At 47.4% G+C, this 25200-nt stretch overlaps 8 non-coding genes and 2 pseudogenes across 8 annotated transcripts; all 10 read right to left on the reverse strand.

Annotated features, from left to right (window-relative positions):
* Window positions 1-228: 228 nt before the first annotated feature.
* LOC141222356 (U2 spliceosomal RNA) lies at window positions 229-320 on the reverse strand (annotated as a pseudogene).
* A 1115-nt stretch (window positions 321-1435) lies between these two features.
* Window positions 1436-1626, reverse strand: LOC141222520 (U2 spliceosomal RNA). The gene has a single exon (XR_012290288.1). It is a non-coding gene; the product is annotated as a U2 spliceosomal RNA (small nuclear RNA).
* A 1115-nt stretch (window positions 1627-2741) lies between these two features.
* On the reverse strand, window positions 2742-2932 carry LOC141222802 (U2 spliceosomal RNA). Its single transcript, XR_012290554.1, has one exon. It is a non-coding gene; the product is annotated as a U2 spliceosomal RNA (small nuclear RNA).
* A 1115-nt stretch (window positions 2933-4047) lies between these two features.
* LOC141222521 (U2 spliceosomal RNA) lies at window positions 4048-4238 on the reverse strand. The gene has a single exon (XR_012290289.1). It is a non-coding gene; the product is annotated as a U2 spliceosomal RNA (small nuclear RNA).
* Window positions 4239-5353: 1115 nt separating this feature from the next.
* Window positions 5354-5557, reverse strand: LOC141222312 (U2 spliceosomal RNA; annotated as a pseudogene).
* Window positions 5558-11718: 6161 nt separating this feature from the next.
* LOC141222522 (U2 spliceosomal RNA) lies at window positions 11719-11909 on the reverse strand. Its single transcript, XR_012290290.1, has one exon. It is a non-coding gene; the product is annotated as a U2 spliceosomal RNA (small nuclear RNA).
* An 8908-nt stretch (window positions 11910-20817) lies between these two features.
* On the reverse strand, window positions 20818-21008 carry LOC141222523 (U2 spliceosomal RNA). Its single transcript, XR_012290291.1, has one exon. It is a non-coding gene; the product is annotated as a U2 spliceosomal RNA (small nuclear RNA).
* A 1121-nt stretch (window positions 21009-22129) lies between these two features.
* LOC141222524 (U2 spliceosomal RNA) lies at window positions 22130-22320 on the reverse strand. The gene has a single exon (XR_012290292.1). It is a non-coding gene; the product is annotated as a U2 spliceosomal RNA (small nuclear RNA).
* A 1118-nt stretch (window positions 22321-23438) lies between these two features.
* On the reverse strand, window positions 23439-23629 carry LOC141222525 (U2 spliceosomal RNA). Its single transcript, XR_012290293.1, has one exon. It is a non-coding gene; the product is annotated as a U2 spliceosomal RNA (small nuclear RNA).
* A 1121-nt stretch (window positions 23630-24750) lies between these two features.
* Window positions 24751-24944, reverse strand: LOC141222302 (U2 spliceosomal RNA). The gene has a single exon (XR_012290111.1). It is a non-coding gene; the product is annotated as a U2 spliceosomal RNA (small nuclear RNA).
* Between the last annotated feature and the right edge of the window lie 256 nt (window positions 24945-25200).

The following is a 25200-nucleotide window of genomic DNA, read 5'->3' on the forward strand; positions in this document are numbered from 1 at the left end:
GCGAAGAAAGAAAATTTGAAGTGCTTGTGCAAATGTGCCATAAACTCAAGTGGGGTTCCCAATCCCAGTGAGTTAAGGCACCCCAGGGTCACCACTCCTGGGGCACTTCACACTTCGGGCTTTCGATCTTCCCCGGCCCAATGGCGTCGATCCTGGGGGGCCATGCTTTCCACCAGAAGACTATATTAGCCACCTGGCGTACTAACAAGCGCCTAAACCCCAGTGTGCATAATGTATCAATCTACTAGGGCGGCCAACATCCAAAACCGCCTTTTCGAAAGATACTACACTTGATCTTAGCCAAAAGGCCGAGAAGCGATAACCAGAATTGGTTTCAAACTACGGAGCCACCCAAGGATCCTGAAATGTCCATTTGTGGAGATGAGCTCCTGGACTCCCGTTAAGAAGACATGTTGTCAACCTCTAGATCCCTTACATGCCTGCACTTTTCGGCTTGCTGCTGCTGCAATCCACACGTTTTAGATCTGCATAACTCCACCTCTTTAAACACAGCACCTTCACCCCCTGCTGTTCCCACCCGCCTCAACACCGTTGGAAGGGAGGAGAACCAATTAAGGCGGGGGGTGGGATGGAACGAGCAGCTGTCTACCCTTAGCAGGAGGGCTCCTGATTACATACCTCTCCTGCTGCTGCTGCTGCTGGCTGTCCAGCAGCAGACTGAAGGTGGCTGCTGCTGTGCACAGGTATATAAAGGCTCAGAGCCTATTATGACACGCGCAGCCAGCGTTCCATTGCCACATTCCATCTACTGCAGGCAGGATACCTGGCTGGCTGAATGTCGCTGAGAAGCTCACAGAGACCGCCATAAGCAACAGTTTAACAGAATGCCACAGACTAATCAACCAAACTTTTTGGGTTGGGTTCTCTTTTATAGTCTGCAGGCATTAAATGAAAGAAGTCAGTGTTCCAGCAGAAGGAGACAACGTTTCAGAAAAGGCATTGTAGCAAACCAAAAAAGAAATTTTAAGCGCAGCAGAGTAACCAGCGCACATACCTGTTAGCTCAGGTGAGTTTAAAAGGCTGCTGTTGATAACAAGGGCATTTGCTAAATAGATGGTGTGTGTGCAACAATATACTGAAAGGTCAATTATATTGTGCAGCTTATCTCACCACCTGTAGTTATTTAGGTGAAAGCTCCAAAATGCTTGCCTAATATGTCTGTTTATCCAAAAGGAAGTAAAAAGGGAGAGCTAGAAAGATAGCATTGCATCACATTACATGGCAATGCAATGCACAGTTGCTGAAGTTGAACCAAAATGAGCTTGTAATCTGGCTTCTGTAACTTTGAACATGAAAAATCCAATGAGGAGAAGAAAAGCAAAGCCAAAGAGTCCATCCCAAAAACCGACAAACAAGCAAAATGAACAAAAAACATTGAATTCAATTCTTTCTGAGTTTAGAAACTGCATTAAAGAAGGGGTGCACCGGTCCTGGAGATACTGCAATACCAGGTCAATGCGTGGAGTGGACAGAGCAAGCTCTTTTTCCATCTCCCTGTTCTAAAAATCCATTTAATATATGGTCCCCAGATAGGGGACGTATCAGATATTAAACTGATAAGAACAGATACTACACTTGATCTTAGCCAAAAGGCCGAGAAGCGATAACCAGAATTGGTTTCAAACTACGGAGCCACCCAAGGATCCTGAAAAGTCCATTTGTGGAGATGAGCTCCTGGACTCCCGTTAAGAAGACATGTTGTCAACCTCTAGATCCCTTACATGCCTGCACTTTTCGGCTTGCTGCTGCTGCAATCCACGCGTTTTAGATCTGCATAACTCCACCTCTTTAAACACAGCACCTTCACCCCCTGCTGTTCCCACCCGCCTCAACACCGTTGGAAGGGAGGAGAACCAATTAAGGCGGGGGGTGGGGTGGAACGAGCAGCTGTCTACCCTTAGCAGGAGGGCTCCTGATTACATACCTCTCCTGCTGCTGCTGCTGCTGGCTGTCCAGCAGCAGACTGAAGGTGGCTGCTGCTGTGCACAGGTATATAAAGGCTCAGAGCCTATTATGACACGCGCAGCCAGCGTTCCATTGCCACATTCCATCTACTGCAGGCAGGATACCTGGCTGGCTGAATGTCGCTGAGAAGCTCACAGAGACCGCCATAAGCAACAGTTTAACAGAATGCCACAGACTAATCAACCAAACTTTTTGGGTTGGGTTCTCTTTTATAGTCTGCAGGCATTAAATGAAAGAAGTCAGTGTTCCAGCAGAAGGAGACAACGTTTCAGAAAAGGCATTGTAGCAAACCAAAAAAGAAATTTTAAGCGCAGCAGAGTAACCAGCGCACATACCTGTTAGCTCAGGTGAGTTTAAAAGGCTGCTGTTGATAACAAGGGCATTTGCTAAATAGATGGTGTGTGTGCAACAATATACTGAAAGGTCAATTATATTGTGCAGCTTATCTCACCACCTGTAGTTATTTAGGTGAAAGCTCCAAAATGCTTGCCTAATATGTCTGTTTATCCAAAAGGAAGTAAAAAGGGAGAGCTAGAAAGATAGCATTGCATCACATTACATGGCAATGCAATGCACAGTTGCTGAAGTTGAACCAAAATGAGCTTGTAATCTGGCTTCTGCAACTTTGAACATGAAAAATCCAATGAGGAGAAGAAAAGCAAAGCCAAAGAGTCCATCCCAAAATCCGACAAACAAGCAAAATGAACAAAAAACATTGAATTCAATTCTTTCTGATTTTAGAAACTGCATTAAAGAAGGGGTGCACCGGTCCTGGAGATACTGCAATACCAGGTCAATGCGTGGAGTGGACAGAGCAAGCTCTTTTTCCATCTCCCTGTTCTAAAAATCCATTTAATATATGGTCCCCAGATAGGTGACGTATCAGATATTAAACTGATAAGAACAGATACTACACTTGATCTTAGCCAAAAGGCCGAGAAGCGATAACCAGAATTGGTTTCAAACTACGGAGCCACCCAAGGATCCTGAAAAGTCCATTTGTGGAGATGAGCTCCTGGACTCCCGTTAAGAAGACATGTTGTCAACCTCTAGATCCCTTACATGCCTGCACTTTTCGGCTTGCTGCTGCTGCAATCCACGCGTTTTAGATCTGCATAACTCCACCTCTTTAAACACAGCACCTTCACCCCCTGCTGTTCCCACCCGCCTCAACACCGTTGGAAGGGAGGAGAACTAATTAAGGCGGGGGGTGGGGTGGAACGAGCAGCTGTCTACCCTTAGCAGGAGGGCTCCTGATTACATACCTCTCCTGCTGCTGCTGCTGCTGGCTGTCCAGCAGCAGACTGAAGGTGGCTGCTGCTGTGCACAGGTATATAAAGGCTCAGAGCCTATTATGACACGCGCAGCCAGCGTTCCATTGCCACATTCCATCTACTGCAGGCAGGATACCTGGCTGGCTGAATGTCGCTGAGAAGCTCACAGAGACCGCCATAAGCAACAGTTTAACAGAATGCCACAGACTAATCAACCAAACTTTTTGGGTTGGGTTCTCTTTTATAGTCTGCAGGCATTAAATGAAAGAAGTCAGTGTTCCAGCAGAAGGAGACAACGTTTCAGAAACGGCATTGTAGCAAACCAAAAAAGAAATTTTAAGCGCAGCAGAGTAACCAGCGCACATACCTGTTAGCTCAGGTGAGTTTAAAAGGCTGCTGTTGATAACAAGGGCATTTGCTAAATAGATGGTGTGTGTGCAACAATATACTGAAAGGTCAATTATATTGTGCAGCTTATCTCACCACCTGTAGTTATTTAGGTGAAAGCTCCAAAATGCTTGCCTAATATGTCTGTTTATCCAAAAGGAAGTAAAAAGGGAGAGCTAGAAAGATAGCATTGCATCACATTACATGGCAATGCAATGCACAGTTGCTGAAGTTGAACCAAAATGAGCTTGTAATCTGGCTTCTGCAACTTTGAACATGAAAAATCCAATGAGGAGAAGAAAAGCAAAGCCAAAGAGTCCATCCCAAAATCCGACAAACAAGCAAAATGAACAAAAAACATTGAATTCAATTCTTTCTGATTTTAGAAACTGCATTAAAGAAGGGGTGCACCGGTCCTGGAGATACTGCAATACCAGGTCAATGCGTGGAGTGGACAGAGCAAGCTCTTTTTCCATCTCCCTGTTCTAAAAATCCATTTAATATATGGTCCCCAGATAGGGGACGTATCAGATATTAAACTGATAAGAACAGATACTACACTTGATCTTAGCCAAAAGGCCGAGAAGCGATAACCAGAATTGGTTTCAAACTACGGAGCCACCCAAGGATCCTGAAAAGTCCATTTGTGGAGATGAGCTCCTGGACTCCCGTTAAGAAGACATGTTGTCAACCTCTAGATCCCTTACATGCCTGCACTTTTCGGCTTGCTGCTGCTGCAATCCACGCGTTTTAGATCTGCATAACTCCACCTCTTTAAACACAGCACCTTCACCCCCTGCTGTTCCCACCCGCCTCAACACCGTTGGAAGGGAGGAGAACCAATTAAGGCGGGGGGTGGGGTGGAACGAGCAGCTGTCTACCCTTAGCAGGAGGGCTCCTGATTACATACCTCTCCTGCTGCTGCTGCTGCTGGCTGTCCAGCAGCAGACTGAAGGTGGCTGCTGCTGTGCACAGGTATATAAAGGCTCAGAGCCTATTATGACACGCGCAGCCAGCGTTCCATTGCCACATTCCATCTACTGCAGGCAGGATACCTGGCTGGCTGAATGTCGCTGAGAAGCTCACAGAGACCGCCATAAGCAACAGTTTAACAGAATGCCACAGACTAATCAACCAAACTTTTTGGGTTGGGTTCTCTTTTATAGTCTGCAGGCATTAAATGAAAGAAGTCAGTGTTCCAGCAGAAGGAGACAACGTTTCAGAAAAGGCATTGTAGCAAACCAAAAAAGAAATTTTAAGCGCAGCAGAGTAACCAGCGCACATACCTGTTAGCTCAGGTGAGTTTAAAAGGCTGCTGTTGATAACAAGGGCATTTGCTAAATAGATGGTGTGTGTGCAACAATATACTGAAAGGTCAATTATATTGTGCAGCTTATCTCACCACCTGTAGTTATTTAGGTGAAAGCTCCAAAATGCTTGCCTAATATGTCTGTTTATCCAAAAGGAAGTAAAAAGGGAGAGCTAGAAAGATAGCATTGCATCACATTACATGGCAATGCAATGCACAGTTGCTGAAGTTGAACCAAAATGAGCTTGTAATCTGGCTTCTGCAACTTTGAACATGAAAAATCCAATGAGGAGAAGAAAAGCAAAGCCAAAGAGTCCATCCCAAAATCCGACAAACAAGAAAAATGAACAAAAAACATTGAATTCAATTCTTTCTGATTTTAGAAACTGCATTAAAGAAGGGGTGCACCGGTCCTGGAGATACTGCAATACCAGGTCAATGCGTGGAGTGGACAGAGCAAGCTCTTTTTCCATCTCCCTGTTCTAAAAATCCATTTAATATATGGTCCCCAGATAGGGGACGTATCAGATATTAAACTGATAAGAACAGATTTTTTTTTTTTTTTTTTTTTTTTTTTTTTTTTCTCCTCAGACGAGGAAATTCCACAGTCTATGGAAACCAGACAAAGGAAAATTCCATCAAAACAGCTGCGTCAAATCCAATACGCAATTTGCTGTCCCCATCATCATCGGAAATATTTATTTCATATTTCAAAACAACAATAACAAAAATCAAGAGGTACTAACAATATATCTCCACTTTTTAACTTTCCATATTCCCTCCGCATCCACTTCCCCTCTCCTCTTTTTGTCCCATAGGAAACACACATACATCTTCCCCAAAATCACCTTCACACTATCCTTTACAGCAATTTCCTTCCTTTTAAACACATACACATTCCTCACATCCCATAACACTTCCTTTATACATGCAAGCATCAACCACAAGACTCTTTCCTTCGTCCCATCACATATTCCCAAACCAAACATAAACAACTCAAAAGACAACAAATTCACACCACACAATTCTTTACACAAAGGCCCCATTCTCCCAATCACATCTCTAGCATACTGGCAATTCCAAAAAACATGCAACACACTTTCCCTTCCACCACAGCCATTTCTTGGACACATTTCACTCCTCACCAAACCTCTATTCCTCTGAAACTCTCTCACAGGTAATACTCCATGTAAAGACTGCCACACAACTTCACTCTGTTTGTTGGTCATACCACTCATCCGCACTTTCTTCCAAACCTTCTGCACATCACCACCCCTAACCATATTTATTCCACATTCTACCTCTCTACATTCAATCATCCTATACACAGCCTTCTTATTCTCCAGCAATCTCACATCTGCATCACACAGTTCATACCTCACCAAAAACTTATAAACCCACACATACCATACAGGCACCTCAAAAGCAATCGGACATCGCAAATCCCTTTCTTGCCACTTTAAACGAAACAAATACGCTCCAAATAAATACCTACACATAGATGAAAACTTTCCATCCGCCCTAATCACTTTCAAAACAAACACAACGATATTCACACCAAAAAACACGTCCAAATTCGGAAAACGCAAACCACCTTTTTCCACTCTTTTAACCAAAATTTCTCTCCTAGCTCTCTCCATTTTCGAGTTCCACAAAAAAACAAATAAAATTCTATTCAAGCTTCTCATACACATATATCCTGGTGGAAATACTACCGCAATATATAAAAATATTGGCAACACCACACTCTTAACAATTAAAATCTTCCCAAAAAAGGATAAACTCCTCAATTTCCAAAAATTCAACTTCTGCTCAACTTTTCCTTTCGCATCATCCCAACTTTCTTTCCCATCCAAACTCTCTGAAAACTTCACACCCAAAACTTTAATAGGTCCATTCACTACATTCACACCTACATCCCTACTTAAACTTCCGCCTCCAAAACCCTTACACTCACTCTTTTCCCAATTCACTTTAAACGCAGATGCACCACAAAAAATAGACACTAACAACTTCACCCGCCTCACCGAACATTCAGAATCACATAATACACACACGTCATCCATATAACCACTCACCTTCCATTCTTTTCCTCCACCTCCCGGCACTTGCACACCACGAATTACCTTATCTTTCCTCAGCATACACAACAATGGCTCAATTGCACAAATAAATGCTACAGGGGACAAAGGACACCCCTGTCGCACACCCGAAAACACATTCACTTTCCTACCCACATACCCATTCATTAAAACACAGCTATAAACACCCGCATACAAACTTCTCACTCGCCCAACAAAATCAGCCGGAAAACCCATTTTTAACAACACTCTGAACAAAAAACCATGCGACAACCTATCATAAGCCTTTTCAAAATCCAAACTTAACAAAAATACACTCTTCTTACGACCCATGCAATCCCATAGACAATCTCTTAACATACACACACACTCATGAATCCGCCTCCCAGGTACCGCACAACACTGCTCATCCCCAATCACACTCTCTATCACATCACGCATCCTATTAGCCATAAGTTTTGCATAGATTTTATAATCACAATTAAGTAACGTTATTGGCCTCCAATTCCTCAGACTTTTCAAATCCCCTTTCTTAGGAATTAACACAACCATACCTGCACGCATACTCTCAGCCACCTCCATGTTTCCCCACATATACTTACATACATCCACAAAGTCCTTACCAATCACACCCCACATCACACGATAAAATTCTACTGGGAGGCCATCCTCCCCCGGCGTCTTATTCAAAGCCATACTACACATAACCTTCCATACCTCATCACCAGTCACCTCACCCATCACTCTCTCTCTTTCTGCTTCACTCAACTTACTCTCTAACACACTCAAAACATCATTCTCCAAACATTCATCCCTCTGTTTCACTGCATACAGATCCTCATAAAACTTAGCCACCTCTTCACACATATCCTCTCCACTCACCTCACTTCCATCTGCTCCATACACCACGCTCATACTCTGTTTCTTTCCAAAAACTTTTTTAAAGAAAAACCGAGAACATTTCTCATCCTGCTCCATCTTATCAATCTTTGCCCTAAACACTATGCTTCTCCCTCTCTCCAACAAAAACTCACTAATCTCCTTTTTTACCTCTAAAATATCCTCCTCCACCTCAACTCCTCCTTCCCTTAACTTATACAAAACGCTCAACCGCGCGTTCAGTTTAACAAAACTCTCTCTTTTAATTGCTGCATACTTGTATCCTAAATTTTTAAAGAACATTTTTGTTTGTTTCTTCACCCAGTCCCACCACTCACAAACATTCCCAAACTCATTTTTATGCTTACACCATTCTTCATACCGCCTTTCATACTCCTTTCTCACATCTTCATTCTCTAACAGTTTAACATTTAACTTCCACAATCCTCTCCCAAACACTCCATCAACTTTTATATCCAACTCACACAACATACACACATGATCTGAAAAAAGAACGTTTTCCTGCCTATAATTAACAGAAACCATATTTTTAGAAATAAAACAATAATCCAATCTGGATTGTACCCTACCACTCTCAGAAAAGAAAGTGTTCAACAAAGGATTCATGTTACACACGCGCTGCATATCACACAACCCAAAATCATTCACTAACTCCAATAATGCTTTCCCAGACACATCCACATTCACTCTCCCCACATCACAGTTCATATCACCCACAATTACCACAGGTATTCTTCCTGGAACAAAAAGCTTAATTTTTTCAAATAAATTTTTGCGCTCATTTTTTTCAACTGGCGCATAAACATTAATAACACAAAACTTTACATTCTTGTATACAAAATTAGCAAGGATACATCTCCCCACCTCAATAACCAAATAATCACTCAAAACAACCTCCCTTCCTTTAACCAAAATACCCACACCATCATTCTTATTACATGCACTCCCCGACCACACAGACGCTCCATAAGACCATTCATCCCCTTTCACACCATCCACTACCCCACATTCTTGTAAACAAAAAATAGATGCATTTTGCATAGCTAAAAACTCAAAAATAGCAGCTCTTCTTACTTTACTTTTAAACACTCTTACGTTTTGGGACACTATGGTAAATCCCATAATACTTCTACTCCTTCACCAATTACACAAAGAAATAGCCTTTGGCCTAAACCAAAGCTCACAAGAGGACAAAAAGAAAAAACATTTACAATATTATATGGTGACACTATCCAGCACCACCACTATCCTCCTCCGCCATCAGAACAGAACAGCTGGTTTCCGACCCGCTGGCTTCACCAGCCACACTCCTCATTCTGGCAGTTCTGATCTTCCTCTGAGGCTCACTAAAATCTGCATCATCACTGCCCCCACCATCCTCCCTACGACTCTTCTTTGCACCCCTATCATCCTCCGAAGAAAAATCTTCAATGTTTTCAGGACCCGAAGGGTGTTCAGGACTGTCGGGTTCCGAGATTTGCACTTCACATCCTGTTGCGTCCATTGCCTCTCCAAAAGTCATCATCTCAGGCAGCTCTGCTTCCACCACTTTCCTAGATATTCTCGCAGACACTGCCTTTTTCTCCACCTTTGCCACTTCCCTCCAGAACTCCTTTTCTTCCCTCCGCTTCTTCCTCATTTCTTCAGCAGAAGAAGAACATGGTCTCAGGGACACCTCCTCTGGCGCCGTAGAGGGAGAGGCTCTACCAGTTTCCCGCCTCCTTCCCTCTCTCTCCTCCCTCTCCAATCTTTCCAGCACTTTCAGTGCGCTTGCCATCTGCCTCCTCTCCAGCTCCTCCTCCTTCTGTTCTTTATCAGAACGTCTAGGTGCACTCATAGGACAGTCCTTATACATGTGATCACTACTCCCACAGACATCACAGGACTTGGCCTCTGGACACTGGTTGGCCATATGCCCCTCCTTTCTGCAATTTCGGCAACACTGCCCTTTAAGGCATGTTACCATGGTATGTCCGAAAGAAAAGCATCTACGGCAAAACATGGGCTGGCCTGGGTAAAAGAGGAAACCTCTATGGCCTGCAACGGAAAAATTTGATGGAGGGTGTCTAAAGCCCCCCACACTGTCAGGATCCCTTTTCAATTTCACACGGAATTTATACTGACAGTTAAAGATTCCTAGACAATTGACTTGCTTCACTCCCTTCCGCACATATTCACAGTAGCGAGAGAGGAAGCACTCCAGCAGCTCAGGGTCTGTAAAAGGGTTATAGACAGTCACAGTCACCTCCTTTTCTTGCAGACCAAACAAAGGTTCCCATCTAACTCCTTCCAAGCAGGGGTCACTAGAGTGACCACGGAGCCATTCAAAGACATTAAGGCAAACATCCTGGTCCATAAAGGTAACGTCATAATTACCTTGACGTGAAAATTCGTTGACACTGAAGATCTCAGAACGTCTTGCTCCAGCTTTGCCTTCAACGATGTCTTGGACAATGAAAACCACGTTGTTCTTGTTCTGGTCAGATGGATCCACGGACAAACGGATGGTGTTCTTCACAAAAGACATCTTGGATTCTGTCGGTATGGAATACCACAGGAAAAAGCAGAAAATCCTCCACAAAAGGGTCCGGATTCCTCCAGGAGACTCGCACCAATCAAGGTACAGTCATACGATCGCAGCCAAAAGGCCGAGAAGCGATAACCAGAATTGGTTTCAAACTACGGAGCCACCCAAGGATCCTGAAAAGTCCATTTGTGGAGATGAGCTCCTGGACTCCCGTTAAGAAGACATGTTGTCAACCTCTAGATCCCTTACATGCCTGCACTTTTCGGCTTGCTGCTGCTGCAATCCACGCGTTTTAGATCTGCATAACTCCACCTCTTTAAACACAGCACCTTCACCCCCTGCTGTTCCCACCCGCCTCAACACCGTTGGAAGGGAGGAGAACCAATTAAGGCGGGGGGTGGGGTGGAACGAGCAGCTGTCTACCCTTAGCAGGAGGGCTGCTGATTACATACCTCTCCTGCTGCTGCTGCTGCTGCTGCTGGCTGTCCAGCAGCAGACTGAAGGTGGCTGCTGCTGTGCACAGGTATATAAAGGCTCAGAGCCTATTATGACACGCGCAGCCAGCGTTCCATTGCCACATTCCATCTACTGCAGGCAGGATACCTGGCTGGCTGAATGTCGCTGAGAAGCTCACAGAGACCGCCATAAGCAACAGTTTAACAGAATGCCACAGACTAATCAACCAAACTTTTTGGGTTGGGTTCTCTTTTATAGTCTGCAGGCATTAAATGAAAGAAGTCAGTGTTCCAGCAGAGGGAGACAACGTTTCAGAAAAGGCATTGTAGCAAACCAAAAAAGAAATTTTAAGCGCAGCAGAGTAACCAGCGCACATACCTGTTAGCTCAGGTGAGTTTAAAAGGCTGCTGTTGATAACAAGGGCATTTGCTAAATAGATGGTGTGTGTACAACAATATACTGAAAGGTCAATTATATTGTGCAGCTTATCTCACCACCTGTAGTTATTTAGGTGAAAGCTCCAAAATGCTTGCCTAATATGTCTGTTTATCCAAAAGGAAGTAAAAAGGGAGAGCTAGAAAGATAGCATTTCATTACATTACATGGCAATGCAATGCACAGTTGCTGAAGTTGAACCAAAATGAGCTTGTAATCTGGCTTCTGCAACTTTGAACATGAAAAATCCAATGAGGAGAAGAAAAGCAAAGCCAAAGAGTCCATCCCAAAATCCGACAAACAAGCAAAATGAACAAAAAACATTGAATTCAATTCTTTCTGATTTTAGAAACTGCATTAAAGAAGGGGTGCACCGGTCCTGGAGATACTGCAATACCAGGTCAATGCGTGGAGTGGACAGAGCAAGCTCTTTTTCCATCTCCCTGTTCTAAAAATCCATTTAATATATGGTCCCCAGATAGGGGACGTATCAGATATTAAACTGATAAGAACAGATACTACACTTGATCTTAGCCAAAAGGCCGAGAAGCGATAACCAGAATTGGTTTCAAACTACGGAGCCACCCAAGGATCCTGAAAAGTCCATTTGTGGAGATGAGCTCCTGGACTCCCGTTAAGAAGACATGTTGTCAACCTCTAGATCCCTTACATGCCTGCACTTTTCGGCTTGCTGCTGCTGCAATCCACGCGTTTTAGATCTGCATAACTCCACCTCTTTAAACACAGCACCTTCACCCCCTGCTGTTCCCACCCGCCTCAACACCGTTGGAAGGGAGGAGAACCAATTAAGGCGGGGGGTGGGGTGGAACGAGCAGCTGTCTACCCTTAGCAGGAGGGCTGCTGATTACATACCTCTCCTGCTGCTGCTGCTGCTGGCTGTCCAGCAGCAGACTGAAGGTGGCTGCTGCTGTGCACAGGTATATAAAGGCTCAGAGCCTATTATGACACGCGCAGCCAGCGTTCCATTGCCACATTCCATCTACTGCAGGCAGGATACCTGGCTGGCTGAATGTCGCTGAGAAGCTCACAGAGACCGCCATAAGCAACAGTTTAACAGAATGCCACAGACTAATCAACCAAACTTTTTGGGTTGGGTTCTCTTTTATAGTCTGCAGGTGTGGCACCCCAGGGGTCTGGTTTTCCACAGTAATGTAATGTTATGTCTGAGAGCAGGTGGGAGGTCCTTTGGTCAGGGATCCTGTGCATGCCACACCTCCTGCCCAGTCTTGGGAGGGGAAGAACTTCCCCTGTATAAACCCGGGGCTGAGGCAGGGTGAGTGAGACAAGGAGAGTGGAGACAAGAAGCAGCATAGGAAACAGCAGAGTTACAAGGAGTCAGGGGCTGGCAGCTGCAGAGCTCGCCCTGACTAAGAAGATTCTTTACCGGACCCGGAGTCCGAGGCTGTGGGGACTAACTCCTACCCAGCAGCAGAATCCGTCAGGCAGGGGATTTCAGGTCCTCTGGCCCAGAAGCCCGAAGGCACGGTCACACGCGTGGGACCAGCACCGCCATCGTGGAGCGGAAGCCATTAGAAGGCCCCGAGTCACCGGCCATACGGGTGAGCACCACACGGTACACTCAGGGACGTGGGCTACTTACATCAGCTTCTAGCAAGGTAGCCAGAAGAGTACAGTCAGTTTGGGAGGCCTACAACTACGCCTGGCCAGGGGAGATCCCATCTGCTCAAAGACTGACCAGGCCCCGTTTGCTAGCAAGTACTCCGGGAGGGTCTGTCGTTGTTACCAGTAAAGACCCTGAACTACACCGTACCGTCTCTGAGTGGTTCCTGCTACCCCCATCATCCACGTCGGCTGCCCTGAGGCCATACCCCTCCCGTTGGGGGTTATACTATCACGCTGCACAATCCTACCACCGGCCTCAGCGGTCTGCCCTGCAGCAGCAGCTTCCTGGCTGCACTCAACGGGTGGCGTAGTCATGAACTATTTACTACTAATAGACTGCCGTCTAGTTTGACTCCCTGGGCACGGACCGGGTCACCGCCACGAGACTACAACCCTCCACTGATCCGGCTCCGGGAAGGCTCCCGCGTGCGCAACGCAGCGCGACACAGGCCCAGGGGCGCGTCAACTTTGGCGTAGTCGGCAGGATTTCGTGCCCGCAACCACCGGGTACTGCGTGCCTGAAAAGCAAAGACTGTTCAAACTTACCAGTGGTGAAGGTTTCCCGCCATCCGGCGCCATCTTCTACCTTCTTCCCGCCATCCGCGAAGTTTTCCCGCCATTGGACGCCATCTTGAGGACGCCGCGCGGGAAGAAGAGGGGCGTGGACTCCGAAAGCGCGCGAGAACTGAAGCCCCGCCTCACGTCCGGACGTTGCGTAAGGTCCTGGAAGGAGCCCAGCAGACGCCGACGTCACAGGAGTGCGACGGAAGGTCCTCAACCCTGACGATCCACTGCGGAGCCGCGGCCTACGGAAGAGGATCATCGCAAGGTAGGCCACGGTCCACTAGGGGGGAGGAAGATGTCGGATACGGAGGAGAGCTTCACTGCCTCAACCCCCGCCAGCGCTACCGCTGCTGCAGTTATGCCCTTCACCATGCCCTATATCCCGGGAGCAGCTTGGCTACCCCAGTACTCAGGGGAGTCACATACCCTGCATGACTTTAGAGAAAAGCTGGATAGCCTCTTCCAGGTGTACCCCCTCACAGAAGAGCAAAAAGTGAGCATCCTGGTGGCCCAACTAACCGGGGCAGCCAAAAGGGAAGTAAAATCCTGGCCACCTGGGAGGAAGACTGTCGCAGGGATACTAACCCGGCTGAAGGACACCTTTGATACCCGCACCTCAGCCGAGATTAAGCTTAGATTCTACGGGTGCAAGCAGCGAGCGCATGAGAGTATAAGGGACTATGCACTAAACCTACAAGAGGCCCTGAGGGCCATAAAGCAGACCGACCCTGATGGGGTGGGAAATGAGGACAGGCTATTGACTGAACAATTTATAGAGGGTTTATATTGCAATGCCCACCGAACCCAGTTGCGGGCAATGGCCTTACAGGATCCCCATCTGGACTTTGCACAGTTCAAGGATAGAGCTATCCGGGTGCTCCGAGAACCAGCACCGGGTGGCGTTGTTACCCACAGGCGCCCAGCTATCACTTACCACCAGGAGGCGGCGCCCTTGTCGGCAGGGCCTGTGGGAGCTGATGCGCAGGCTTTGGACAATGACCCGGCTCCAGACCTACACCATCAGGTCCAAGAGCTAGCTAAGAGCGTTGCTGCGCTAACCCGAACTGTGCAGTCTTTACAGGTTTCCACCCCAGGGAAGATCCAGCTGGCATCCGGACCGGAGGACATCCCGTGGCGTCGACCAAGGAGGACCCCACCGGCCAGAGGAAGACCCAGTGACCGATACAGCGAGGACGGACGACCCATCTGCCGCCGCTGCAATCAACCCGGACATATGGAAAGGTACTGTTCTTTAAACGGGCACAACCTGGGGTAGAGGGCCAACCCCCAGGAAAAAGATCACCAGGCCCATCGAACTGGCGCGACAGATATGTGGGAGGACGTCCAGTCTTGCCTGTGGTACTGGATGGCATTCCCATGAGTGCCCTACTGGATACCGGGTCACAGGTCACCACCATCCCGTACGTGCTCTTCAAGCAGTACTGGAATGACTCGGATATTACCCGCTACCCTGACGACGACTTGAGTATCATCGCCAGCAATGGCCAGCCCGTGCCACAGATCGGATTTAAAGAGGTGACCCTCAAAATCGGTAGAGTCGAACTGGCCGCACAGGGACTGATCATTGTAGATATTAATAAACATGAGAGTCACCCAAAAATAACTCTAGGAACTAACGTAATTGAAAATTGTCTTGCAGAGGTGATTTTCCTTTTACAGCAGGTTGCCAAGAACGCCAGCTCCGGCGAGCAGCGGGTGCTCCAGAAAGAGATCCGGGCACTGATGCAACGGCAACAAGTGGAACTCTCCGGCGGTGAGATTGGTAGCGTAAGAATGTGTGACCCTTTTCCTATTGCCATGCCCCCAAAAAGTGAAATGATGATTTGGTGCCGGGCAGCTATTGGTCTGAGAGGTAGAGATTACCAGGCAATGGTAGAACCAGTTTACTCAGACAGTAGGCCCACCATTTTGACAGCACGGGGGGTGGTCAACGTACGCCATGGGAGGGTGCCCATTCGCATAATAAATATCGGGGAGAGGGAAGTGTACCTGCCCCGGTATGCCACGCTAGCCAAATTATATACCACTAATCAAAATTCTATACAATCTGTGGAACCCTTGCCTCCATCTTACCCGGAGGAAGGTAACGGCTCTAAGAAAGACATGGAGGACTGGTGTCAGCAACTACATTTGGGTACTGATTCCACTCCCTCACATCAGAAACAAGGAGTTTATCGGGTGGTTCAAGAGTATGAGAGAGTGTTTAGTAAACACCCGTTAGACTTCGGGCGAGTCAAGGGGGTAGAACACCGCATCCCCACGGGAGATCATCCTCCCATAAAAGAGAGGTATCGACCCGTACCCCCTGCACATTACCAACACGCCAAGGGGATGCTTAGAGACATGAAGGAGGCTGGGGTAATCCGGGATAGCTGTAGCCCCTGGGCAGCCCCACTAGTTTTAGTAAAAAAGAAAGACAACACCATGAGGATGTGTGTAGATTACCGGAAAATCAACCGTATCACACACAAGGATGCGTACCCCTTACCAAGGATAGAGGAGTCATTGGCTGCTTTAAGATCTGCTAACTTCTTCTCTACCTTGGATCTCACTAGCGGGTACTGGCAGGTTCCTGTAGCAGAGGCGGACCGGGAGAAGACCGCATTCACCACCCCGATGGGACTTAGCGAGTTCACCTGCATGCCGTTCGGACTCTGCAACGCCCCAGGAACCTTCCAACGATTAATGGAGTGCTGTCTGGGCCACAGAAACTTCGAGACGGTCCTGTTGTACCTGGACGATGTCATCGTATACTCCAAAACTTATGAGGACCACCTGAAACACCTGGCGGAGGTGTTCGAAGCTCTGGCGAGTTAAGGCCTAAAGGTGAAACCCTCCAAGTGTCACCTCCTGAAACCAAAGGTGCAATACCTGGGACACGTGGTGAGCGCTGACGGAGTGGCTCCCGACCCCGATAAGATCACCGCAATTAAGGGATGGCCAAGCCCCTCCAGCGTAAAAGAAGTGCGGCAGTTCCTAGGGTTGGTAGGCTACTACCGAAGGTTTATTCCCGGTTTCACCAAAAAGGCAGCGCCTATGCAGGACCTCCTGATAGGCCAGTCCCGAAAGGCCAAGAACCAGAAGCCGCCCTTCAAATGGGAAGAGCTAGAAGAAGAGTCCTTCCGCCAGCTGAAGATGGCCCTCACGGGGGATGAAATCTTGGCGTACCCGGACTATAGCCAGCCCTTCATCCTCTACACCGACGCCAGTAACATCGGGCTAGGAGCCGTACTGTCCCAGATTCAGCAGGGGAGAGAACGAGTAATCTCCTATGCCAGCCGAAAACTGCGACCCACCGAAAGGAACCCCGAGAATTACAGCTCATTTAAGCTAGAGTTCCTGGCCGTGGTATGGGCAGTCACCGAGCGCTTTAGGCATTACCTCGCTTCTTCCCGGTTCACCGTATACACGGATAACAACCCGTTGACACACCTGGACACGGCAAGACTCGGTGCCCTGGAGCAGAGGTGGATGGCCCGTCTGTCCAACTACGAGTTCACAATCAAATACCGGGCAGGACGCTCCAATACTAACGCGGATGCCCTGTCCAGGATGCCCAACCTGCCGGACGAAGGAGAAGATCCGGAGGGACTGGAAGAAGTTGAACTCCCTGCGTTCCACCGTCATGGGACTATCCAGTATTCCCACCGGGTAAGGGGTAAGCAGGCTGCTACGTTGAACCCCTTACCCCACTACAACTGGGCGGAAACGCAAGACAGCGACCCTGCCGTCCGACTGGTGAAGGAGATGCTGACTCGGCCGGAGGCTCGCCTTGAACCAGACGCTCCGGAGGAAGCCAAACAACTATGGGCGGAGAAGAGTCGACTATTCCTTTACAAGGGGAAGTTGTGCCGCAGAATGGTCAACTCCCGGACGCATGAACTACTCTGGCAAGTAGTGGTGCCACGAAGAGACGCAGCCATGGTGATGGAGGCATACCACGACGGAGCTGGACACTTCGGGTGGAAAAAGCTGGAGTTCCTGCTGCGCGAGCGGTTCCACTGGGTAGGCATGAGGGGAACCATCGAGAAGTGGTGCAGAGACTGTGGCCCGTGCAATCTGAGAAGGAAGGACCGGGCCAGCCAGAAGACTCCCCTGCAGTCCATCGTCACCCGGCAACCGTTGGAACTGGTAGCCTTGGATCATGTAAAACTGACCCCAAGCAGAAGTGGCTACGTCTACGCGTTAACCATCGTGGATCATTACTCCCGGTTCTTGGTTGTCGTCCCCGTCAAGGACTTAACGGCTCAAACAGCAGCTAGAGCCTTCCAGCAGCACTTCTGCCGTCCACACGGGTACCCGGACCAAGTGCTGACGGACCAGGGACCTGCCTTTGAAGCGGAGGTCTTCCAGGAATTCTGCAATCTGTATGGCTGCCGGAAGATAAGGACGACACCCTACCATCCGCAAACTAATGGACTTTGTGAAAAAATGAACCAGGTGGTAATGGATCTTCTAAAAACATTGCCCCTGGAAGAACGCAGTCTGTGGCCTGAGAAGTTGCCCGATCTGGTGGACCTATACAACCACATCCCGGTAGGTTCCACCAACTGTACCCCGGCTTACCTAATGAGGGCGAGACCTGGTAAGTTACCTGTTGACCTGGAAATGGGAGTCCTGACACCTGAGGACACTTCACCAGAAACAGACTGGGACACAGAGAGGCAGCAGCAGTACCGGAGAGTACAAGAGAGCGTGGAGCGAAGTCTCTGTCAGGCTAGAGAAAGACAAGAGAAGACTTACAACCAGTATGCTCCCGCTGTTCCCCTGGTACCCGGAGAGCAGGTCTTGAAGAGGAAAAGACGGCTCCACAAGTTGGATGACCAGTGGGAGAAGGACCCGTACACCGTACTGCCCTCAAGCCACGAGAACCCGAAGGTCTGTACCATCAGTAAAGACGGAGGGGAAACCACAGCCATTGTATCCCGGGACCACCTGAAGAAGTGTCCCGAACAACTGAGGAACCCTGAAGAAGAACAAGAAGACCATCGACCCGTAGAGGAAAGGGAAGATATGGTTAGTACCGTGCTCGGGGACTTCCCTCGGTCTTGGACTCAAGTCAATGGTGCAGTTGTGGTACCCGTACTCACCTTCCTCCAACCATCATCCCAAGAACCTACGGAGCAACGGGTAGAGCTGGAAGAACAGCCGGTCCAGGAGGCAGAAGACTCCACACGAGTAGAACAGGAGAATCAACCCTCTGCTTATAGTGAGCCTGCCGTACCCCTAGTGAGACAAAGAGCCGGTAGACAGCTGCCCAGTTTACCCTTGACAGCTCCTACACCCTGTAGTTCAGGGCCAGACAGTCAGCTCCGTAGGTCCACTAGGGCCACTAGAGGCCAGTTACCCGCACGCTGGAGAATTTGAAGTGTAAAAATAGTTTTATTTATGTTTATCTGTGTATTGTTGCTTGTGTATAATTTTGTGTTTCCAGTTGTTTTTAGGAAACCTTGGTGGATTTACCGGGAATCCTTGTATATAGTTGAAGCGTAACCCAGGATGGACTAGAGACTGTTAAGGACTCGGGGTAGGACAGACCACTACCTGGTTACGTCTCCCTGTGTTGGTGAAATGGACACCTTTGCTTTTCTTCAAAGACTGCATCCGGTTGCGGACACGCCGTAACCATCTTATGTGTTTTTCTTATAGTATTGTTATTGTTATACTTTGTTATGTTTTTCTAAATGTGTTTAGTCCCGGAGTACTAAATTTCACTAGGGGGGAATGTGGCACCCCAGGGGTCTGGTTTTCCACAGTAATGTAATGTTATGTCTGAGAGCAGGTGGGAGGTCCTTTGGTCAGGGATCCTGTGCATGCCACACCTCCTGCCCAGTCTTGGGAGGGGAAGAACTTCCCCTGTATAAACCCGGGGCTGAGGCAGGGTGAGTGAGACAAGGAGAGTGGAGACAAGAAGCAGCATAGGAAACAGCAGAGTTACAAGGAGTCAGGGGCTGGCAGCTGCAGAGCTCGCCCTGACTAAGAAGATTCTTTACCGGACCCGGAGTCCGAGGCTGTGGGGACTAACTCCTACCCAGCAGCAGAATCCGTCAGGCAGGGGATTTCAGGTCCTCTGGCCCAGAAGCCCGAAGGCACGGTCACACGCGTGGGACCAGCACCGCCATCGTGGAGCGGAAGCCATTAGAAGGCCCCGAGTCACCGGCCATACGGGTGAGCACCACACGGTACACTCAGGGACGTGGGCTACTTACATCAGCTTCTAGCAAGGTAGCCAGAAGAGTACAGTCAGTTTGGGAGGCCTACAACTACGCCTGGCCAGGGGAGATCCCATCTGCTCAAAGACTGACCAGGCCCCGTTTGCTAGCAAGTACTCCGGGAGGGTCTGTCGTTGTTACCAGTAAAGACCCTGAACTACACCGTACCGTCTCTGAGTGGTTCCTGCTACCCCCATCATCCACGTCGGCTGCCCTGAGGCCATACCCCTCCCGTTGGGGGTTATACTATCACGCTGCACAATCCTACCACCGGCCTCAGCGGTCTGCCCTGCAGCAGCAGCTTCCTGGCTGCACTCAACGGGTGGCGTAGTCATGAACTATTTACTACTAATAGACTGCCGTCTAGTTTGACTCCCTGGGCACGGACCGGGTCACCGCCACGAGACTACAACCCTCCACTGATCCGGCTCCGGGTAGGCTCCCGCGTGCGCAACGCAGCGCGACACAGGCCCAGGGGCGCGTCACAGGCATTAAATGAAAGAAGTCAGTGTTCCAGCAGAGGGAGACAACGTTTCAGAAAAGGCATTGTAGCAAACCACAAAAGAAATTTTAAGCGCAGCAGAGTAACCAGCGCACATACCTGTTAGCTCAGGTGAGTTTAAAAGGCTGCTGTTGATAACAAGGGCATTTGCTAAATAGATGGTGTGTGTGCAACAATATACTGAAAGGTCAATTATATTGTGCAGCTTATCTCACCACCTGTAGTTATTTAGGTGAAAGCTCCAAAATGCTTGCCTAATATGTCTGTTTATCCAAAAGGAAGTAAAAAGGGAGAGCTAGAAAGATAGCATTTCATTACATTACATGGCAATGCAATGCACAGTTGCTGAAGTTGAACCAAAATGAGCTTGTAATCTGGCTTCTGCAACTTTGAACATGAAAAATCCAATGAGGAGAAGAAAAGCAAAGCCAAAGAGTCCATCCCAAAATCCGACAAACAAGCAAAATGAACAAAAAACATTGAATTCAATTCTTTCTGATTTTAGAAACTGCATTAAAGAAGGGGTGCACCGGTCCTGGAGATACTGCAATACCAGGTCAATGCGTGGAGTGGACAGAGCAAGCTCTTTTTCCATCTCCCTGTTCTAAAAATCCATTTAATATATGGTCCCCAGATAGGGGACGTATCAGATATTAAACTGATAAGAACAGATACTACACTTGATCTTAGCCAAAAGGCCGAGAAGCGATAACCAGAATTGGTTTCAAACTACGGAGCCACCCAAGGATCCTGAAAAGTCCATTTGTGGAGATGAGCTCCTGGACTCCCGTTAAGAAGACATGTTGTCAACCTCTAGATCCCTTACATGCCTGCACTTTTCGGCTTGCTGCTGCTGCAATCCACGCGTTTTAGATCTGCATAACTCCACCTCTTTAAACACAGCACCTTCACCCCCTGCTGTTCCCACCCGCCTCAACACCGTTGGAAGGGAGGAGAACCAATTAAGGCGGGGGGTGGGGTGGAACGAGCAGCTGTCTACCCTTAGCAGGAGGGCTGCTGATTACATACCTCTCCTGCTGCTGCTGCTGCTGCTGCTGGCTGTCCAGCAGCAGACTGAAGGTGGCTGCTGCTGTGCACAGGTATATAAAGGCTCAGAGCCTATTATGACACGCGCAGCCAGCGTTCCATTGCCACATTCCATCTACTGCAGGCAGGATACCTGGCTGGCTGAATGTCGCTGAGAAGCTCACAGAGACCGCCATAAGCAACAGTTTAACAGAATGCCACAGACTAATCAACCAAACTTTTTGGGTTGGGTTCTCTTTTATAGTCTGCAGGCATTAAATGAAAGAAGTCAGTGTTCCAGCAGAGGGAGACAACGTTTCAGAAAAGGCATTGTAGCAAACCAAAAAAGAAATTTTAAGCGCAGCAGAGTAACCAGCGCACATACCTGTTAGCTCAGGTGAGTTTAAAAGGCTGCTGTTGATAACAAGGGCATTTGCTAAATAGATGGTGTGTGTGCAACAATATACTGAAAGGTCAATTATATTGTGCAGCTTATCTCACCACCTGTAGTTATTTAGGTGAAAGCTCCAAAATGCTTGCCTAATATGTCTGTTTATCCAAAAGGAAGTAAAAAGGGAGAGCTAGAAAGATAGCATTTCATTACATTACATGGCAATGCAATGCACAGTTGCTGAAGTTGAACCAAAATGAGCTTGTAATCTGGCTTCTGCAACTTTGAACATGAAAAATCCAATGAGGAGAAGAAAAGCAAAGCCAAAGAGTCCATCCCAAAATCCGACAAACAAGCAAAATGAACAAAAAACATTGAATTCAATTCTTTCTGATTTTAGAAACTGCATTAAAGAAGGGGTGCACCGGTCCTGGAGATACTGCAATACCAGGTCAATGCGTGGAGTGGACAGAGCAAGCTCTTTTTCCATCTCCCTGTTCTAAAAATCCATTTAATATATGGTCCCCAGATAGGGGACGTATCAGATATTAAACTGATAAGAACAGATACTACACTTGATCTTAGCCAAAAGGCCGAGAAGCGATAACCAGAATTGGTTTCAAACTACGGAGCCACCCAAGGATCCTGAAAAGTCCATTTGTGGAGATGAGCTCCTGGACTCCCGTTAAGAAGACATGTTGTCAACCTCTAGATCCCTTACATGCCTGCACTTTTCGGCTTGCTGCTGCTGCAATCCACGCGTTTTAGATCTGCATAACTCCACCTCTTTAAACACAGCACCTTCACCCCCTGCTGTTCCCACCCGCCTCAACACCGTTGGAAGGGAGGAGAACCAATTAAGGCGGGGGGTGGGGTGGAACGAGCAGCTGTCTACCCTTAGCAGGAGGGCTGCTGATTACATACCTCTCCTGCTGCTGCTGCTGTTGCTGGCTGTCCAGCAGCAGACTGAAGGTGGCTGCTGCTGTGCACAGGTATATAAAGGCTCAGAGCCTATTATGACACGCGCAGCCAGCGTTCCATTGCCACATTCCATCTACTGCAGGCAGGATACCTGGCTGGCTGAATGTCGCTGAGAAGCTCACAGAGACCGCCATAAGCAACAGTTTAACAGAATGCCACAGACTAATCAACCAAACTTTTTGGGTTGGGTTCTCTTTTATAGTCTGCAGGCATTAAATGAAAGAAGTCAGTGTTCCAGCAGAGGGAGACAACGTTTCAGAAAAGGCATTGTAGCAAACCAAAAAAGAAATTTTAAGCGCAGTAGAGTAACCAGCGCACATACCTGTTAGCTCAGGTGAGTTTAAAAGGCTGCTGTTGATAACAAGGGCATTTGCTAAATAGATGGTGTGTGTGCAACAATATACTGAAAGGTCAATTATATTGTGCAGCTTATCTCACCACCTGTAGTTATTTAGGTGAAAGCTCCAAAATGCTTGCCTAATATGTCTGTTTATCCAAAAGGAAGTAAAAAGGGAGAGCTAGAAAGATAGCATTTCATTACATTACATGGCAATGCAATGCACAGTTGCTGAAGTTGAACCAAAATGAGCTTGTAATCTGGCTTCTGCAACTTTGAACATGAAAAATCCAATGAGGAGAAGAAAAGCAAAGCCAAAGAGTCCATCCCAAAATCCGACAAACAAGCAAAATGAACAAAAAACATTGAATTCAATTCTTTCTGATTTTAGAAACTGCATTAAAGAAGGGGTGCACCGGTCCTGGAGATACTGCAATACCAGGTCAATGCGTGGAGTGGACAGAGCAAGCTCTTTTTCCATCTCCCTGTTCTAAAAATCCATTTAATATATGGTCCCCAGATAGGGGACGTATCAGATATTAAACTGATAAGAACAGATACTACACTTGATCTTAGCCAAAAGGCCGAGAAGCGATAACCAGAATTGGTTTCAAACTACGGAGCCACCCAAGGATCCTGAAAAGTCCATTTGTGGAGATGAGCTCCTGGACTCCCGTTAAGAAGACATGTTGTCAACCTCTAGATCCCTTACATGCCTGCACTTTTCGACTTGCTGCTGCTGCAATCCACGCGTTTTAGATCTGCATAACTCCACCTCTTTAAACACAGCACCTTCACCCCCTGCTGTTCCCACCCGCCTCAACACCGTTGGAAGGGAGGAGAACCAATTAAGGCGGGGGGTGGGGTGGAACGAGCAGCTGTCTACCCTTAGCAGGAGGGCTGCTGATTACATACCTCTCCTGCTGCTGCTGCTGCTGCTGCTGGCTGTCCAGCAGCAGACTGAAGGTGGCTGCTGCTGTGCACAGGTATATAAAGGCTCAGAGCCTATTATGACACGCGCAGCCAGCGTTCCATTGCCACATTCCATCTACTGCAGGCAGGATACCTGGCTGGCTGAATGTCGCTGAGAAGCTCACAGAGACCGCTATAAGCAACAGTTTAACAGAATGCCACAGACTAATCAACCAAACTTTTTGGGTTGGGTTCTCTTTTATAGTCTGCAGGCATTAAATGAAAGAAGTCAGTGTTCCAGCAGAGGGAGACAACGTTTCAGAAAAGGCATTGTAGCAAACCAAAAAAGAAATTTTAAGCGCAGCAGAGTAACCAGCGCACATACCTGTTAGCTCAGGTGAGTTTAAAAGGCTGCTGTTGATAACAAGGGCATTTGCTAAATAGATGGTGTGTGTGCAACAATATACTGAAAGGTCAATTATATTGTGCAGCTTATCTCACCACCTGTAGTTATTTAGGTGAAAGCTCCAAAATGCTTGCCTAATATGTCTGTTTATCCAAAAGGAAGTAAAAAGGGAGAGCTAGAAAGATAGCATTTCATTACATTACATGGCAATGCAATGCACAGTTGCTGAAGTTGAACCAAAATGAGCTTGTAATCTGGCTTCTGCAACTTTGAACATGAAAAATCCAATGAGGAGAAGAAAAGCAAAGCCAAAGAGTCCATCCCAAAATCCGACAAACAAGCAAAATGAACAAAAAACATTGAATTCAATTCTTTCTGATTTTAGAAACTGCATTAAAGAAGGGGTGCACCGGTCCTGGAGATACTGCAATACCAGGTCAATGCGTGGAGTGGACAGAGCAAGCTCTTTTTCCATCTCCCTGTTCTAAAAATCCATTTAATATATGGTCCCCAGATAGGGGACGTATCAGATATTAAACTGATAAGAACAGATTTTTTTTTTTTTCCTCAGATTAAGACCCACATTAATTTATGCATCATAGCGCATATTCACATAACGGGTTCTCAAATCATCATTCGGAAAAACAAAAACAAAATCCCAAAAAACACAACCCTGCAATTAACTGTTACTTACTGTAAGAAGTCCAATGTGAAAAGTTCCAGAGTGCTTCTGCTGCTGTCTCACCATATTTCTTTTTATCCAATAAATAGGCATAAAACAGTCTAGCAAGAAAAATCTTTCTGCATTCCATGGGGGAAAAAACAATCTTTTTAAAAATCACCAAATTC

The sequence above is a fragment of the Phyllobates terribilis genome, unplaced genomic scaffold (assembly GCF_046119375.1).
Source record: "Phyllobates terribilis strain yellow unplaced genomic scaffold, ASM4611937v1 Scaffold_361__1_contigs__length_1927384, whole genome shotgun sequence".
In the NCBI taxonomy this organism is placed as follows: domain Eukaryota; kingdom Metazoa; phylum Chordata; class Amphibia; order Anura; family Dendrobatidae; genus Phyllobates; species Phyllobates terribilis.